Here is a 17,400-nt window from a genome sequence, read left to right as displayed (position 1 = left end):
GCAACTTTTTAAAATTTTTTTTCTTTTTTTTTTGGTGGTTTATTGAGGTGAAATCATCGCGCAGGCCCCGCCCCTTCACCTCCCCCCTCACAGCTTCCCCGCGCCCTCGCGCGCGTGCGTCACGCGCCCGGCCCCTCCCCGCGCCGAGGCGCCAAACCGCGCGCCAACCGCCGGCCACGCCCCCTCCGTCACGCCATTGGTTTTCCCTCCACGCGTCCCGCCCCCTTGCTTGACAGACAGGCGCTGGACCAATGGATAGCGGTGAAGCGCCGGGCACGCCTCCTCTGGGCGGGACCGGGCGGTGACGCGCGGGGCCGGGGTAGCAACAGTTGCCTCGAGACCCGGCGCCCGGCGCCATAGTGACCGTAGCCCTGGAGACTGTTACTTGCCAACGGCGGCAACGCGCGGCCCCGGCGGCCGGAGCCCAGCGCAGCCCGCGGCACCCGGCGGCGACGGCAGGTGAGCGGGGCTGCCCCGTGACGGGCTGGAAGTGGGACTGCGGCCGGGGAGGGGGGGTGCAGGTATGTGCGCGGTCTCCGCGTTCTCCCCGGGGCCGGCGCGGCGCGGGGCCGGCGGCGCGGACCCGGCTTGTCCCGGAGCGGGATGCGCGGTCCCGCTGCGCGCCGGGGCGGGGGGCGCCGGTCGCGCCGCCCTCGGAAAGTTGGGAGCGGCGGAGGCGGCGCCGCCGAACCGCCCCGGGCTCCCCCTCCGCGGGCCGGGGCCGCTGCCCCGGAGCACCGCCCGCAGCATGGCCCCGCCCGGGCACGGGAACCGACACCGCCCGGCCGGCGGGGGGGCCGCGGGCCCGCGCACCGCCGCTTTCGGCTCCGCGGGGCTGCCCGGAACTCCGCGCTCCCGGCGGCTCCGCGGGGCTGCCCGGAACTCCGCGCTCCCGGCTCCGCGGGGCTGCCGGTGGGTCCCACCCGGTCCGCGAGCCCCAAAGTGTCCGCTCAGGGTCGGGAGGGGGCCCAGGGCAGGCGCTCCGTTGGGATCTGAGTCGGCACCGCTCAGCGCTGTACCCGTGCTCTCCCTCTCTCTGTGCTCTCCCTCTTTCCATGCTGTCCCCGTCCTTCTCTTCCTTCTGTCCCTCTCTCCATGCTGTCCCCGTTCTTCTCTTCCCTCTGTTCCCCTCCCCGTGTGGTCCCCGTCCCTCTCTTCCCTCTGTCCCCGTCCTTCTCGTCCTTCTGTCCCCCTCTCCATGCTGTCCCCGTCCCCCTCCCCGCGCTGTCCCCGTCCCCCCCTTGCGCTCCTCCTCCTCCTCCTCTTCGGGGGTGGAGGGAGGTGATTTCAACTCCAGCTCGTCCCTGGAGTTTGCCAGAGCCGGGAGATCCCGGCGCTCGCTTTCTCGAGTCGGGCTTAGAAACGAGGGGCAATCGCAGCGAAAGCTATTTGCAAGCATCTGCCGTCTGTTCTTGATGTGGTTTCTGCTGTTGGTTTTGAATAAAGTGTGTTGTGAAACAAGATTCATCTCCTGTTAGAGTGGGATTTTGTGGACGTGCCTGTTTCAAGCGTGAGTTCCCGCTGCCTGATTAAATGTTTCCATTGTTTTTACTTAGATAGCATTCCGAAGCCTTTTTTTTGGCTTTGCTGTCGAAAGAGGCAAGACTTACTAATCAAAGAGTAGAATTAGTAATAATTTTATTAAATATTGTTAAATCTACTTTACCTTTTTGTATTTGGAATGTCCTTAAACTGAGGCTTTAACTGATAGTTTAAACTGAGAGCTCAGCTTTGGAATCATTTAGTCGAGGCTCTTTTCATCTGCTTCTGCCCAAACTTTTCAACTTTATCTTGCTTACAAATCACTTGAGAATAGAAAGTAACGTCTGGCTTAGAGAAAAGAAAAAAATCCGTCTCTAAATACCAATCTTAAGCTCCTGGGCTTCCTTCTCTGCCTCTGCTGTTTCACTTTTCAGTCTGAGTTTGCCTCAGCCAGTGCAGGATCAGCTCAGTCTCAGGTTTTATTTTAAAGTGGCACATTCTGTAGAAGGGGAGGCATTTTGGGAGGCTCTGTTGTGGTTAGCTCGTTCTGGACGAGTTGAATCAACCTCTGACTGTGTCTGCTGAGAGAGTTTGGGATGAACAGTTTGATTTCTGGGTTTTGCTGAGGCAAAACCCCCAAAGCACGACCTTGTAGGACTTAGTAGGACTAAAGAGGTGTTGGATACATGAAAATCTCAGGTTTTTTTTGTTTTTTTTTTAAATCCAGCTGTGTCTTTACCTCTCAGTGTTGCTGTCCCAAGGGAGGGGAGATGGATTGGAGTTCTGTGCTATGTGTTTCATTTGCCTTGGGGTTACACAGCTGTGGGCAGGCTCCAGGGGTTTGTTGTTTGGAGTTGGTGTTGTCAGAGCTGTTCCCATAACCACGAGGTTTGGAACTGCTCATCTTTTTAACCGGAATCTGGGTTCTCAGGTAACAACAGGAACTTGGCCTGAAGGCTGAAAGCACAGACAGAAGGGGTTGTCAGCTGGAATTTCTTTGTCCCTGCTTGCTTCTTGCAGAACAGGAACGATCCCTGGGGATGGGGATAGGAGCATCCAGTGCCACAGAGGAAAGGCAGAATCAGGTCCTCACAGCCACCCCTGCTTTGCATCTCCCTGCTGAGCCATTTGCATCTCATGAATTCCTCTCTCAGGAGCAAAGCCCCCGAGAGCCAGCTCTGCTCCTGGGAAATCTGCAGCACCTGGAAAGGGGCTGACACTGCAGGCAGCACACTGGGGTCTTTTCCTTTAGCCCTCTCAAAGAGGGTTTTGTAGGATTGCCATATAAATCTGTAGGATTATCATAGAAATGTTTAGGATTGCCATATAAATTTGTAGGACTGCCTTATAAACTTGTAGGACCGCCTTATAAATTTGTAGGATTAGCATATAAATTTGTAGGATTGCCATATAAATATTTAGGATTGCCATATAAATTTGTAGGATTACCATTTAAATTTGTAGGATTACCATTTAAATTTGTAGGATTGCCATATAAATTTGTAGGATTACCATATAAATTGGTAGGATTGCTTTATAAATTTGTAAGATTGCCATATAAACTCGTAGATTTGGCCTATAAATGGAGGTACCTCCTTCATCAAGGGACTTGGCTCCACACTGAGTCCCTGCAGCCAGGCTGGGAGGGAGGGATGGGGTCACCCATCCCAGGATTTAAGGCTGAGTGTGGTCTAGAGAGAGCTGGTGTTAAATTGTGTGTTAGGTATGGGAAGGTACATCAGAAATACACTTTTTGTGTCCTGTAAACACCATCAGACCCATCCCTGGAAGTGCCCAGGGCCAGGTTGGATGGAGCTTGGAGCACTCTGGGCCAGTGGAAGGTGTCCCTGCCATGGGACAGGGTGGAGCAAGGTGGGATTTAGGCTCCCTTCCATCCCAAACTATTCTGGAATTCTGTAATCATCGAGATGACATCATTTGTCCTGGCTTTTGGGGGAAATCCTCCAGCTGAGAGTATTCCCTACCACTAAAAGCCACATTCCTCCACAAAATAACTTCGGTGCTGCAGAATGGAAGGCGCCACTCATTGTCTTTAAATAACCCCTTGCTTGTAACACCTCGGAGCACCGACAGCTGCCACGTTTAATCACAACATGTTTTCCCTGCCCATGGAGGCCCGTAAACAGAGCAGCTTTGGCGGATTCCAGCCCGTTTCCCCCGCTCGCTCGCTTTGAGCTTGAGCCGAGCTAAAAGCGGAGTCCGGGCGCGCTGCTGATTCAACAGGCGGGTCCCGCCCGCTCTCGGGAGTTGCTGCTGGAAGCTGCCGAGTTATTTTTAACCCCACATCTCCCTCCCCGGCGGCCTCCCTCGGAACAAATGCCAAAGCGGCGCAGGGCTGGCTGCGGGCCAGCGGGAGCCCAGCGTGCCCGCCCGGCCCCGGGACTGGGATCCATCGGGATCCATTGGGGTCTGGGCTGGGATCCATAGGGATCCGGACTGGGATCCATAGGGACCGGGGCTGGGATCCATCGGGATCCATTGGGGTCTGGGCTGGGATCCTTGGGGATCCGGACTGGGATCCATCGGGATCCAGACTGGGATCCACCGGGATCCATTGGGGTCTGGGCTGGGATCCATGGGGATCCGGACTGGGATCCATAGGGTCCGGGGCTGGGATCCATGGGGATCCAGACTGGGATCCACCGGGATCCATTGGGGTCTGGGCTGGGATCCATGGGGATCCGGACTGGGATCCATAGGGTCCGGGGCTGGGATCCATGGGGATCCGGACTGGGATCCATCGGGATCCATTGGGATTTGGGCTGGGATCCATCAGGAGCTGGGCTGGGATCTGTCAGGTTCTGGACTGGGATCCATCGGGATCCATTGGGATCTGGGCTGGGATTCACCAGGACCGGGGCTGGGATCTGTCGGGTTCTGGGCTGGGATCCATCAGGAGCTGGGCTGGGATCTGTTGGGTTCTGGACTGGGATCCATCAGGATCCAGGCTGGGATCCATTGGGATCCGGACTGGGATCCATCGGGAGTCAGGCTGGGATCTGTCGGGTTCTGGACTGGGATCCATCAGGATCCAGGCTGGGATCTATCGGGACCCAGGCTGGGATCCATTGGGACCTGGGTTAGGATCCACTGGGATCAGGGTTGGGATTTATCAGGATCTGGGCTGGGATCCATTGGGATCAGGCCTGAGATCCATCCGGATTGGGATCCATTGGGATCCATCAGGATCCAGGCTGGGATCCATGGGGATTGGGACTGGGATCCATCGGGAACTGGGTTGGGATCCATTGGGATCCATTGGGATTGGGGCTAGGATCCATCGGGATCCAGGCTGGGATCCATGGGGATTGGGACTGGGATCCATTGGGATTGGGGTTAGGATCCATCAGGAACTGGGTTGGGATCCATCAGGATCGGGGTTGGGATCCATCAGGATCCAGGCTGGGATCCATTGGGATTAGGACTGGGATCCATCAGGACCTGGGCTGGGATCTATCGGGATCCAGGCTGGGATCCATCAGGATCGGGGCTGGGATCCATCAGGACCCGGGCTGGGATCCATTGGGATTGGGGCTGGGATCCAGGCTGGGATCCATTGGGATTGGGGTTGGGATCCATGGGGACCCAGGCCTGTGGTGCCGATACTGGACACGCACAAAGGGGAGGTTTCTGTCTGCAATCTGCACTTTCAGATGAGTTGGTTTGTTTTATTTGGACTGGCAGGTCTTTATTCCTTTGTTCAAACACTCCCAAATCCAGCTTTTGTCTGGGAACGTGCTGGCTTTCCCACGTCTGTCCGAGCAGTTTAGGGATAGTTCTCCATAAATTCATAAATAGATGACAAAAGCTTCCTTCAGCACAAACTATGGACCCCTAAACACAGGAATCCAAACAGCTTATGTAATAATTATCAATAAATTAATAAACAGATGATAAAACCTTCCTTCAGCACAAGCTGTGGACCCCTTAACACAGGAATCCAAGCAGTTTATGGATTAACTATCAATAAATTCATAAATAGGTGACAAAAACTTCTTTCAGCACAAACTATGGACTCCTTAACACAAGGATCCAAGCAGCTTATGGAATAATTATCCATAAATTCATAAATAGATAACAAAACCTTTCTTTACAAGCCTTAACTCCCTGAGCAAAGAGGAATCCATTTGTACAGGGCACTTCCTAGAGTTCCTTTTCTTAGCACACAAAGCACAGAGAGGAAATTATTTCAGGGTCATAGTGATACAGAAATTATTTTTATTTGGGGGGGAAAGCAGAAAAGACAAACCCACTTTCAGCTTTTGGTGATGTTTTGTAAGAGGTGGCAATGTTTGTATTTCAGAAATAATTTCAGGACATGTAAATATGTAAATATACATGTTATGTATATATGTATATGTAATATACATATTACATGTAAATGTAAATATACAAATTATTTCCAGGTGGGGGGGAAGGAGAAAAAACCAAACTTACTTTCAGCTTTGGGGGATGTTTTATGAAAGATGATTTCTAGAGAAGTTTAAATGTTGTTAATTCAGCTGAGTTGTTAAAACAATACATAGTTATGTCTAGACATGTGATTTCATGTCAGTGAATGAGAAACTCTTCCTCTTCCCAAGGTATTCCTGCTCACTTATGTCACTGCACGGCTTAGGCAGTGTCTGCCCTGCAGGAAAGTTAAAAGCTGTATTTTAAATTGCAACAGAAACAAGAAGTTTCCCAAACAGAACTTTAGAAACTGTTTTGGTTCCTTGATCTGGTCATAAAATCACAGAAGAACCTTTCCCTGAGATCCATTCCAACACCAGACACAACTCCATGTCATTCCCTTGGGTATTTCCTGATGTCCTCAGGAGTGAAGAGCTGTAGAAATCTCAAATGAAGGCGTTTGAAAAGTCATTTAAAGGCAATTCATAAGCTTGCTTATGAGAGTATTAGGAATTTGTTTTTCTGAGCTTAATAAATGCCAGAGAAGTCTCAGAGTTGTACAAATGTATCGTGGGAGGAAACTTTGCAAGAGGTTAATGACTGAACATTGCAGTCAGAGGAACAGGTCACACCAATAATGACTTTCACATAAAGAATATGCAAACAAAAATCAGATGCTCTGTTTTCTTGTCCCAAATCTGAAAGAAATCCTCAGCAAGAAGCTGACAGAAATAATAATTACATTGACTGTAGAGATATTCCTCCCTGATGAGCTCACTGGTGCATCATCCAGGTTCCACAATTTTTTAAAATTTTTTTTTCCCTGTGTGAGGGAGTTTTTCTTTGGCTTCATGTGCAGGGTGTGTGGATGTGTGTGAGGACAAACAGCAGCAGGTACCTTGTGCAGGCTGTGAGGAGGAGCAGCTCAAGCCACGTCTCTGAAATCCCCTGGCAGGGCTGGTGCCTTGTGGAGGCTGACCTAGAACAGACTGGACAGAGTTCATTAATAAAGCAGGGATTTGTTAAGAGGCCTCAATGGATGCACCTTGGGCAGCACAACCCAAAATGGCCACATTGGAGTTCATTGTCCAATTCCAGCTCCAGACCATGAAGGCTCCAGGGACACCTGAGAGCCCCTGGCAGGGCCTGAAGGGGCTCCAGGAGAGCTGCAGAGGGACTGGGGACAAGGCCTGCAGGGACAGGAGCCAGGCAATGGCTCCCACTGGGAAAGGGGAGATTTTTGTGGGATATTTGGAAGGAATTGTTCCCTGGGAAGGTGGGAAGGGGCTGGGATGGAATTTCCAGAGCAGCTGGGGCTGCCCCTGCATCCCTGGCAGTGCCCAAGGCCAGGCTGGACAGGGCTGGGAGCAGCCTGGGACAGTGGGAGGTGTCCCTGCCATGGCCAGATGTTCTCCAAGGCTCTTCCCACCCAAACCATTCCATTGATGCCTTGTGAAGGCTGAGCTAGAGCAGAGAACAGACATAGCTAAAGAATAAAATAGGGATTTATTAAAAGGCCTCAATGGATCCACCCTGGGCAGCACAAGAGCCCAGCCAGGGCTGAGCCCAAGATGAACCAAAATGGTCACAAAATGCACAACAGGTCACAGGGTCTCTCACTTTGATCAGTTCTGCTCCATTTGCATATTGGAGTTCATTGTCCAATTCCAGCCCCAGCCCATCCAGTCCCATCCTTGTTTTTCTCTCTCCAGCCCATGTTGTTTGTGCTCTTGGGGCTGAGATTTGGATCATTTGTCCTTGGTCCCCAGCTGGAGCAGGAATTGTTTTGTCTCCCTGCTCTGTGCACAGAGCTCAGCATCCCCTCATGTGAACCCAGACCCACCCACTAAAGCAGCACAGAACCTGAAAAACTGAAAAGCTCAAACCTGAGGCATCAGGGTGACTCCATGCTCTCACTTCTTCAGGGCATCTCTGATCATTACAAAGTCTCATCTTGGCAAAGAAAAGGTGGAACAGGAGCAGGAACAAAGCAGGAATGGCAGGACAAGGGGGAATGGGTTGAAACTGAAAGAGAAGAAATTTAGGGTTGATAACCAAAGAAATTCTTTGCTGTCAGGAGGGTGAGCCAAAGGTTTGCCAGAGATGTGCCTGCCTCGTTCCTGGCAGTGCCCAAGGCCAGGCTGGACAGGGCTGGGAGCAGCCTGGGACAGTGGGAGGTGTCCCTGCCATGGCAGGGGTGGGATGAGATGAGCTTTAGGGACCTTTCCAACCCAAATCATTCCATGATTCTGTGAGATTCCCTGGCTCCCTCTCAAGGCCAGAGCAGCAGGGTTCACCTTCCAGGGCTTTCAGAGCATTTCAAAGCCCAGCAATTGCTCTTTGGCACATAAAATTCTATTTTCCCATCCCTTCTAGAGAAAAGGATCCTGGCTGGATTTACTTCTCTCCCAATGAGCTTTGGAGTGCACATTTTCCTTTCCCATCAGGAACCAAACCCATGCCCCAAACTCTCAAACATCCCTTTTGCAGGATGGGGATGGGGGAATCCTTGTGGGCTCCACACATCAGGAGCAAATCCAGGTGTGAAGGGAGATGGTTCTGCCTCCATGGCTGAGTTTTGGAAGTGCCCCACTCATTTGGAAGCGTGAGGATGAAGTGATGTTTGGGATGAAACAGCAGTAATTCAGGAATTTGGCTGGGATTACGTGGCTGGTGGTTCTTTAAGGTTAACACGAGGCAAAGGGTCCTGCTGAATGGAGCCTGTAATTAAGGATGCCTCTTCTGGAGGTGTCACTAGTTAAGAATGACAGGAAACATCAGGGGAAGAGGAGAGAAGGGGAAAAAGTGGGGGTGGAATGATTATAGGCAAACAACCTCAGCAGAATTAGCAATTTCCTTAACAACCACCTGGTTAGTCATTGTCAGACTGTTCCTTAGTATCAGCTTAAGATCCCATTGCCACCATGACAACCCTGGAACTGTTCTGGAGAATTTCTGGCTTAACACACAGCTGATTAAACATTCACCCTGCCCAGGGAATGCTATCAGTTATTCTTGTTCTTCTGACCTCTAGTGTCTGAGAGTCCTGCAGGCTTTAGATAAAGCAGCCTCACAGTGACAGGTAAAACCCTGCACTGCTCCTGCCCTTGTGCACTGAAGAAATTATTATTATTATTATTATTATTATTATTATTATTATTATTATTATTATTATTATATAAAGCAGCGTCACACTGACAGGTAAAACCCTGTACTGCCCCTGCCCTTGTGCACTGAAGAATTATTATTATTATTATTATTATTATTATTATTATTATTATTATTATTATTATTACTATTTTTATTTTTATTTTTATTTTTATTATCATATAGAGACATCCAGCAGTGCTACACAGCAATACAGGGATGGCCTCAGTGCAGTGCTGGTGGAAGTTATTGTGTTCTCCTGATTTGTGAAGGTTATTTATGATGGATGAGTGTCTTCTGGAGCACCTGAGCATCTGATGATGCTTTTGCACACAGGATTTCTCATGTTTTAGGTGCTGTTGGAGTGGAGCACCAACTCATGTGAAAGGAAATGGCTTTAAACTGAAAGAGAGGAGGTTTAGATAAAATATCAGGAAGGAATTGTTCCCTGTGTGAGTGATGAGGTTGTGGCACAGGTTTCCCAGAGAAGCTGAGGCTTCCTGGAAGTGTTCCAGGCCAGGCTGGGTGGGTGGTGAGAAGGTGGCAGGAGGCAGAACAGGAGGAGCTTTAAGGTCCTTTCCAACCCAAACCATTCTGGGATTCTTTTTTCTGTTCCCTTCTTGGCTTTCTCCAAGATCTGATCCTGGGTTGGTTTAGTGCTGGTTTAGGTTTAGGTTTGGTTTGTTTAGGGTGGTTTAGGTTTGGTTTAGGGTGGGTTCAGTCACTGGCTGGTAATGGGCAGTTTCACAATTAGTTGATTCATTAATTATCCTTTATTTGGTGTATGAACAAGGCTGCATAACAAGGCACAGGAGCTCCAAATACAGATGGAATTTCTCTCTCCATCACCTCATGACCATGGTGGGATGGGGTCTCAATGTGGGAAATGGATTTGGAGAAAATTTGTAGGAAATTCTCAAAGCCTGACAGAAACACCTATAATGTATTGTAATTAGGAAATAATTGGCTTCTGAGTGTGATGGTGTGAATTTTAACATCTGTATTGTCTCACCCTTCTCATGAGACTGAAAATGGAATAAAAGTTTTTAAAGCACCTCTCAGTTACCCCATCTCTGGGTCAGAAAAAGATTTCATCTGACATCTCACCAGTGTCTGCAGTGCCCAGGACAGAGCTGTGTCACCCAGGGATGAGCAGGGGAGTGTGGGGAGAGCTGTGTGTCCTTCCTGAGCCTGTTCCCCACTGCTGCCAGACCCTTCCAGCCTGCTCAGGGCTGCAGACTTGGGGAAGGGTCTGAGGGGAGGCTCCTTGGGAGGAGGCACAGGGGCAGGGGCTGAGCTCTGCTCTGGGACAGGGACAGGAGCCCAGCAAGGGCTGGAGCTGGGCCAGGCCTTGGCATGGAGCTCAGGGCAAGGTTCTGCCCCCCGAGGCTGCTGGGCACTGCCCAGGCTCCCCAGGGAATGGTGCCAAGGCTGCCACAGCTCCAGGAGCCTTTGGACACAGAATTCACAGAATCACAGAATTTTGGAATCACTGGGTTGGAAGAGACCTCCAAGATCATCGAGTCCAACCCAGCCCCAGCACCTCAACTGAACCCTGGCACCCAGAGCCACATCCAGGCTTTGTTAAACACACCCAGGGATGGGGACTCCACCACCTCCCCAGGCAGCCATTCCAGAGCTTTATCACCCTTTCTGTAAAAAACTTTTTTCCTGATATCCAACCTGTATTTTTTCCTAATATCCTAATTTGGTTTTTCCTAATATCCTACCTATAGGATAGGATCTCACCAACTTCCTAATATCCAACCTAGATTTTTTTCCTAATATCCAACCTGTATTTCCCTTGGCACAGTTGAGGCTGTGTGCTCTGGTTCTGTCAGTTCCTGGAGAAAGAGCCCAGCCCCAGCTGAGCACAGGCACCTTTCAGGAGCTGCAGAGAGTGATGAGGGCACCCCTGAGTCTCCTTTTCTCCAGGCTGAGCACCCCCAGCTCCCTCAGTTGTTCCTCACAGGGTTTGTGCTCCCAGCCCCTCACTGACAGAGCCCTCAGGGCTGCTCAGGGTGGGGTTTGGGGTGGCTGTGCAGGTCCAGGAGCTGCACTGATGATCCCTGTGGGGGATATTCTGGAATTCTGTGAGCCCAGGCTGGAGCAGGAGGCTCCTGGAGGTGTGTGGTGAGGGGGACAATGAAGTGTGCACGCCCTTCTCTGTGCAGCTCATGGGAAACAGGGATGGGTTGTGCACAGAGCTGGATATTCCAGCAGCTCTGGGGCCTTTCTCACCAACAGTCTCATATTTTCTGTTAGCCAGGCTCTTGTTTGGCAGTGAATGGAGGTTGTGCAGCCTCTGATAAGCTGGGAGGAAGCAGTTGGGAGATAAGCCCAGGCTCTCAGTGTGCTGGGGCTGCTGTTGTCAGCGCTGTCACCTCGCTGCTCTGTGCAAGGATATTTTTCTCCTCCTTCCCTGAGCTGTCTGGGATGGTTCAATCTAAAAAACAACTCAAAATTCATCTCTAGGCTGTGAAATGTGGGGGGAGATGGGAAGAAGTGCAGATGGACTGGTTCTGCCTAATTTGTCTTGCATTTAAACAATTTCTTGTGCTGTTCAAACCCCCACCCTTCCCCCCAAAGGAGATGAAATGCAGATCTTTTCAAATATTCATGACCTTAAATGACCAATCATGGGAGGAAATTTTTCTTTAATAGGTACAAATAATAAGAGAAATAATGGCTCCTGATCACCAGGCTGGTCTTTAGAGCTTCCTTCTTCCTAGCAAATATTTATTCTCCTTAATGTGACAGATGTGCACCATTGTTAGAAGACTTCCACCTGCCAGGAAAGTGAAATATCTTCCACAGAATATTTCTGTAAGCCCCTTAAAGAACCTGGGGCTTGTATGCAAAATGTAGATTGTTCTATATGAAAAATAGAGAAGAAACAGCTCCCCTCAAACCAGAAATGCAAAGTTCACCCTCCTATTTTAGGCAGCTCCTCTGTCACATTGTCCTGCACCCCTCTGACCTGAGCTGGGCTTGCAGAATCAAAGTTGTTGCTACTCCTGGTGTAACTCAGAGATCTGTTGGGGTCCAATGAGTTGTTACTATTAATATTTTTTGTTAGGAGGAAACATTAGAGTAATAATAATGTATGTAGTGACAAGAAAGAAATTGATTATCAACGAAATTAATAATAATAATCAAATAAATTGATAATACTTAGGAATTAATTAGATCATATACATAATTAATAAGATATTAAATTATATAATTATTAAGTATTATAACATTGAATTGTTATTTTAGAGTTTGTAATAGTTGATAAATTTCAAATTAGAGAATTTTATTTTAAATTTAGTAAATTTAGTAATTTTAGTAAGTTTAGTCATTTAATTTAAATTTAGTAATTTTAATTTAGCAATTTAATTTTAGTAATTGAATTTAAATTTAGTAATTAACATAAATTTAGTAAATTAGTAGAGAATTTAATTTAAATTAGCAGAGAATTTAATTTAAATTAGTAGAGAATTTAATTTAAATTAGTAGAGATCGTCTCACGCTGAGGGAGGGAGGTTAATTATTTAATAATTCTGTGCCAGGACATTCCAGCACAGCTGCGTCACCCAGGCTGCTGGGATGGGCTTTGCTCCTCTTGAGTGAGGAACCTCAGGGCTGTTTGAGTTAATAACCCTGTTAATAACCCTGTTAATTAGGGATAAACCCCATGGAGCCAGCCTGGAGAGCTGGGGGTGCCCACCTGGACAAGAGGAGGCTCCAGGGACACCTCAGAGCCCCTTGTGGGGCCTGAAGGGGCTCCAGGAGAGGGACTGGGGACAAGGCCTGCAGGGACAGGACACAGGGAATGGCTTCCACTGGGAAAGTGACATTTAGATGGAGGAAAAAATTCCATTTAGATGGGAAAAAAGTCCCATTTAGATGGGATATTGGGCAGGAATTGTTCCCTGGTGCTCACCTGGAGAGGAGAAGGCTCCAGGGAAACCTCAGAACTCTTACAGGGCCTGAAGGGGCTCCAGGAGAGCTGGAGAGGAACTGGGGACAAGGCCTGGAGGGACAGGAGCCAGGCAATGGCTCCCACTGAAAAAAGTGACATTTAGATGGGAAAAAAAATCCCATTTAGATGGGAAAAAATTGTATTTAGCTGGGATATTGGGCAGGAATTGTTGCCTGGCAGGAGAGGAGAAGGCTCCAGGGTCACCTCAGAGCCCCCTGAGGGCCCTAAAGGGGCTCCAGGAGAGGGACTGGGGACAAGGCATGGAGGGACAGTAGCCAGGCAATGGCTCCCACTGGGAAAGTGACATTTAGATGGGAAAAAATTCCATTTAGATGGGATATTGGGTAGGAATTGTTCCCTGGCAGAGCTGGGGGTGCTTACCTGGACAAGAAAAGGCCCTGGGGAGAGCTCAGAGCCCCCTGCAGATCCCAAGCCCTGTGACTTGAAGCCAAGGGATTGGAGCAGTGCCCTTGATTTCAGTGAGAGCAGAAATGGGTTCAGATGTGTTCAGTCCTTGGGGAAGCAGGGCTGGAAGCAGGAATTGGGGACTGGAATAATCTGCTTTGCTTCTGTGCTGGGAGAGCTGGGGGTGCTCACCTGGACAAGAGAAGGCTCCAGGGACACCTGAGAGCCCCTGGCAGGGCCTGAAGGGGCTCCAGGAGAGCTGCAGAGGGACTGGGGACAAGGCCTGCAGGGACAGGAGCCAGGCAATGGCTCCCACTGAAAAAAGTGAAATTTAGATGGGAAAAAAATCCCATTTAGATGGGAAAAAAATGTATTTAGCTGGGATATTGGGCAGGAATTGTTGCCTGGCAGGAGAGGAGAAGGCTCCAGGGCCACCTCAGAGCCCCCTGAGGGCCCTAAAGGGGCTCCAGGAGAGGGACTGGGGACAAGGCATGGAGGGACAGAACAGGGAACAACTTCCCACTGGAAAAGTGACATTTAGATGGGAAAAAAATCCATTTAGATGGGATATTGGGTAGGAAATGTTCTCTGGCACAGCTGGGGGTGCTCACCTGGACAAGAGAAGGCTCCAGGGACACCTGAGAGCCCCTGGCAGGGCCTGAAGGGGCTCCAGGAGAGCTGCAGAGGGACTGGGGACAAGGCCTGCAGGGACAGGAGCCAGGCAATGGCTCCCACTGGGAAAGGGGAGATTTTTGTGGGATATTTGGAAGGAATTGTTCGCTATGAGTGTGGTGAGGGGCTGGGATGGAATTCCCAGAGCAGCTGGGGCTGCCCCTGCATCCCTGGCAGTGCCCAAGGCCAGGCTGGACAGGGCTGGGAGCACCTGGGACAGTGGGAGGTGTCCCTGCCCATGGCCAGATGTTCTCCAAGGTCCTTCCCACCCAAACCATTCCATTGATGCCTTGTGAAGGCTGAGCTAGAGCAGAGACCAGACAAAGCTAAACAATAAAGCAGGGATTTGTTAGAAGTCCTCAATGGATGCACCTTGGGCAGCACAAGAGCCCAGCCAAGGCTACACCCAAGATGAACCAAAATGGTCCCAAAATGGTCACAAAATGGACAACAGGTCATGGGATCTCCCACTTTTATAAGTTCTGCTCCATTTGCATATTGGAGTTCATTGTCCAGTTCCAGCCCCAGCCCATCCAGTCCCATCCTTGTTTTTCTCTCTCCAGCCCATGTTGTTTGTGCTCTTGGGCTGAGATTTGGATCATTTGTCCTTGGTCCCCAGCTGGAGCAGGAATTGTTTTGTCTCCCTGCTCTGTGCACAGAGCTCACCATCCCCTGATATAAGGCTCAGACCCACCCACTAAAGCAGCACAGAACCTGAAAAACAGAAAAACTCAAACCTGAGGCATCACCATGACTCTGTGATCACAACCAAGACAGGGAATGGATTGCAGTGAGTCTCTCTGTGAACCACTTTGTCCTTTTCTGCCCCCTTTTCATGGGTAAAATCTGCCATACAAACCTGATTCCCCTCCTCATGCTCAGGATTTTGCAGTCCCTGACTGCTGCCCTGTGGGGAAATGTACTTTGCCTTTAGCCCCACAGGTTCCTTGCAGTCTCTGTGGTTGTGAAAATCAAAATCACCACTTCCTCGCTGGGGACTGAAAGGAGACATTTTCATATCAAAACATCTGAGGGTGTGACTCTCACAAGAAAATCTCTGGGTTTTCAGGCCCTGGGGCTGCAGCTCTGTCAGTGTCTGTGGGATTTGGGTCATTTCCTAGATATTTATGCACACTGATATATAAAATATACCTGTATACATACATGTACAGACACATTATGTGTTTCCAAGAGTAAATTGTGATCAAGTGCAGTTCCAAGGGTGTTTATTCCACATTTCTGATTCATCTCTTGGCCTCTGGGCTCCATCCTCACTGGGGTTTCTGTGCCACCTTAGAGTCCCCTGTGTCAGGAGTCCCCTGAGGCATAAATTAATCTCTGATCCAGCCAGTCCCATATTCTCTGATCCACAATTCACATCCTTTGGCACTTCAGAATGTGTTTGGGAAACTCTGCTTTATTTGCTCTGTGCTTTCATTTCCATTTTCCAGTAGAGAATATTTCAATCCCTGTTGGTGTGGGGTTTTTTGTGGTTTTTTTTTTGGTTTTTGTGTGGTTTTGTTTGTTTGTTTGTTTGGGGTTTTTTTTTGGTGGTGGTTTTGTTGTTGTTGTTGGGTTTTTTTAATTTATCTTATTTTTAATTTTTTTTTTATTTTGGTGAGATTTTGGTTTGGTTTGGTTTGACGGCTTTTTGTTGTTTTGTTTTTGGTTTTTTGTTTTGTGGGGGGGTTTTTGGGGGTTTTTTTGTTTTTTTTTTGGGGGGGGATTTTGTGTGCTGTTGTTGTTGTTGTTTTCCCCTAGAACCCAGAAAGTTAAGATGGGCAAACTCCTAAAGGATGAATATTTCTGAAGTGCTTTGAAAGCCTCAGGTGACTGTAGCTTTACTCACTGATCAAAACAAGACACACATTTTTTGGGGATGGTGTCATTATTTTTTTTTGGGATGGTGCCACTATTTTTCTGTTTTGTGCCCTCCTGGAATATTTCATGCAGAAGCATTTAGACAATCCCAGAATGGTTTGGTTGGAAGGGACCTTCTGGCTTCTTTCTGCTCTCTGAAAATGATCCCTTAGGAAAAACCCCTCTCCAGAGGATTTTCCTATTTAAAAATTTCCTCCCCCAGTTTGCTGGGGATGGGATTCCTGCAGGGCTTGGGCTGCTGGAGATGCAGAGATGATGCTCAGAGCTGTGTTTTGGTGCTGAAAAAAATCAGAAAACGGCCAACAAAGCCCTGGAGAAATGGTTTAGTTACAGAAATTTGGGGGAAACAGTGGTTGGGGCATTTCTTGCTGAAGTCACTCCGGTATCACTCTTCAGGCTGTTTTACAATCCAGAGCAACACACAGCTAGAATGCTCTAAAAAGGGAATTTTGGAACAAAAATGAACTGCAGATGAGTAAAACTTTCTGTTCCATATTGCTCTGCTTGTAGGACCCAGTGAAACTCAGATTTCCCTTTTTGCACATTTAAAAAGTCAATTTATATCATGGGTTAAATTCCTCCAGCTGTGTCCTTAAAACCCAAGCTTTTTTCTTCATCTGCCACCAAATAATTAATACATCATACACTGCAATTCTAATTCACTTTCCCCTAAGAATTACTTAATACCTTGGTGATGAGTCTCTCCTTAGTCAATCATTAAGGAATTTCTGTTCTTTTTCTTTTGGCAGCTACTTGCTTGAATTTATATTGTGATGTTTGGGCAATGAAATGTTCCACACAGTGAAGGTTTTGAATGCATTCTCCTGATTTCTGAGTGATCTCTAAAATACATGAGGATTGAATTATGTGATTAGCCAGAACATCATGCAATATTCTGCTGGGGAAAAGTAAATTGTCTGGGGATGAATTTCCACTTTACACTTCAGGTTTCTAACCATCATAGCACAGCAGTGAAGTGGAAGTTGGTGACAGCTGACAGCCTGTGGCCACTCTGCAGTGATATTTATACCTTTTCCTTGCTCAGGTCTATAAAAATTTTTACTAATTTTCCCTGCATCAGAAAGTTAATATAAGAGTTGAGCTACTGTCTGTTCCCTGGAAGAATGATTTCCCCCAGAACAGGAGCATGTGCAGACTGGTTAGAGGATATAGGCAGTGATAAGGTCCAATAATGTAAAAACACAGGATTTTAATTTTAAATTAAAATGTCCCCCTGTCCAACCTCAGCTTTGGCCCTTGCACACACGAGTGCAGGGGCTGGTGGGGCTGGAGAGCCAGGCTGCAAACACCATTCCATGAAATGTCTCCTTCTCTTCTCTTCTCTTCTCTTCTCTTCTCTTCTCTTCTCTTCTCTTCTCTTCTCTTCTCTTCTCTTCTCTTCTCTTCTCTTCTCTTCTCTTCTCTTCTCTTCT

At 48.7% G+C, this 17,400-nt stretch overlaps 1 protein-coding gene across 6 annotated transcripts in view; it reads left to right on the top strand.

Annotated features, from left to right (window-relative positions):
• The first annotated feature begins 324 nt into the window (after positions 1–324).
• RFX2 (regulatory factor X2) overlaps positions 325–17,400 on the top strand; it is a 92,084-nt gene continuing 75,008 nt past the window's right edge. For all 6 annotated transcript variants that reach the window (XR_013185528.1, XM_054650096.2, XM_077191368.1 and 3 more), the window contains exon 1: positions 325–459. The gene's annotated coding sequence lies outside the window, so the exon portion shown is untranslated. The remainder of the gene's footprint in view (positions 460–17,400) is intronic.

The sequence above is a fragment of the Agelaius phoeniceus genome, chromosome 29, assembly GCF_051311805.1.
Source record: "Agelaius phoeniceus isolate bAgePho1 chromosome 29, bAgePho1.hap1, whole genome shotgun sequence".
Taxonomy (NCBI): domain Eukaryota; kingdom Metazoa; phylum Chordata; class Aves; order Passeriformes; family Icteridae; genus Agelaius; species Agelaius phoeniceus.
The sequence above is the reverse complement of the archived record's forward strand: the minus strand, read 5'-3'. Positions and strand labels throughout refer to the sequence as shown.